Genomic DNA, 1,973 nt, shown 5'->3' on the forward strand with positions numbered 1-1,973 from the left:
GTCGCCCTTCAATATGTGTGATTCATTTTGACATTTATTTTTTATTTAAAGCCTTTAGTTTGAGATATGATTGAAAGAGCTTACATGTACACATGGAAAAACACAGACATGATCATGATTGCGTGAAGACAATCTAATCAGTAAACTTCAATGCCTGATAGCTAATGCTGAAGCTGAAGTTCTAGGAGTATAACATACTACAGGGCTGAAAGGAACAGATAACTAGTATTCCTCTCCTTCTTCACCCTCTCCTACAACTGAATCCACACCAACTTCCTCATAATTTTTATCTAGGGAAGCCATATCCTCACAGGCCTCAGAAAACTCTCCTTCCTCCATCCCCTTACCCACAAACCAGTGAACAAAGGTGTGATTGGCATACATCAAGTCAAACTTGTAATCTCAGTAAGCCCAGGCCTCAGCAATGGTTGTAGTGTTACTCAACATGCACACAGCTTGCTGTAACTTGGCCAGTTCTTGGACCAATTCACAGTGCCAACCTTGAATCCAGCGGGGCACCAATTCACAAATTAGATGTTGCACTTGATTTTCATGGTGCCAATGGCAGCACTGACATCTTTGGGGACCATATCATCATGTACAACAGGCAGTAAGTCAGGTATTTGCCATGTGAGGGTCATATTTTACCATCTGGTTGGTTAGCTCAAGGCAAGCATTCGTGATTTCTGCTACAAAAAGCTGTTCATGGTAGACTTTCTCAGCAGAGATGACAGGGGCATATGTGGCCAGAGGGAAGTGGATGTGGGGATAGGGCACCAGATTGGCTTGGAATTCTGTTAGGTCAACATTCAGGGCCTCATCAAATCTGAGGGAAGCAGTGATAGATGATACAATCTGGCTAATAAGGTGGTTAAGGTTAGTGTGAGTTGGGCGCTCAATGTCAAGGTTTCTGCGACAGATGTCATAGATGGCCTCATTGTCTACCATGAAGCCATAATTAGAGTACTCCAGGATAGTGTAGGTGGTGAGAATGGAGCTTTAGGGCTCAACTAAAGCCTAGAGGGTTGGGTAAATGGAGAACTCCAGCTTAGACTTCTTGCTATAATCAAAAGAGAGACATTACATTAGCAGGGAGGTAAATCCAGAACCAGTTCCCCCACTAAAGCTCTGGAAAACCAAAGCCCTGAAGACCCTTGCACTGGTCAGTCAGTTTATGAATTTGGTCCAAGACAAGGTCAACAATCTCCTTGCCAATGGTGTAGTGGCCTCAGGCATAGTTTTTGACAACATCTTCCTTGCCTGTGATGAGCTGCTCAGGGTGGAAGAGCTGCTCAGGGTGGAAGAGCTGACTGATGATAGGTCCCGGTATGAATTTCATCAATGATCTTGGGTTCTAGGTCTACAAACACTGCCTTGGGCACATGCTTGCCAGTGCCCATCTTGCTAAAGAAGGTATTGAATGAATCATCACCTCCCCCAATGGTCTTGTATTTAGCATTTGGCCATCAAGCTGAGTGCCATGTTCCAGGCAGTAGAGCTCCCAGCAGGTGTTCCCAATCTGGACACCAGCCTGGCGTACATGTATGGAGATGCACTCATGCATGGTGGCTATGGCTTAGGAAGCAAAGACAACAGGAGCAGACACTGGGTCCTGGTTATTGTCCTCAGAAGCTAAGAGCCAAGGTAAGTAATACACTCTCCTCGTGACATTTTTGTACATGCACATAATTTGTTTAATCTCATTCTATAATCACAGAGAGACTTTATATCAGCAGGGAGGTAAACCCAGAATCTCTGCTGAGATCAAACAGTCTACAGGCTCTTGAGTATAAATGTGGTTTCTTTGGAGAACTTCTGTTCATAGCTGAAATCCCTTTATTCATGAAACCTGTTTTTAATTCAGGAACACTGGTAAAAATATTTTTTCTATATAAGGGAAAAACAAACTGTTTTTCCTCTTCCGTCTTTCACAACACTTTTGTGCACAAAAATTGTAGATTTTCCCCCTCATC

The 1,973-nt window shown here is 43.4% G+C and overlaps 1 pseudogene; it reads right to left on the reverse strand.

Annotated features, from left to right (window-relative positions):
- Positions 1-222: 222 nt before the first annotated feature.
- On the reverse strand, positions 223-1,564 carry LOC101969820 (tubulin alpha-1B chain-like; annotated as a pseudogene).
- Positions 1,565-1,973: the final 409 nt, after the last annotated feature.

The sequence above is a fragment of the Ictidomys tridecemlineatus genome, chromosome 4 (assembly GCF_052094955.1).
Source record: "Ictidomys tridecemlineatus isolate mIctTri1 chromosome 4, mIctTri1.hap1, whole genome shotgun sequence".
NCBI lineage: Eukaryota > Metazoa > Chordata > Mammalia > Rodentia > Sciuridae > Ictidomys > Ictidomys tridecemlineatus.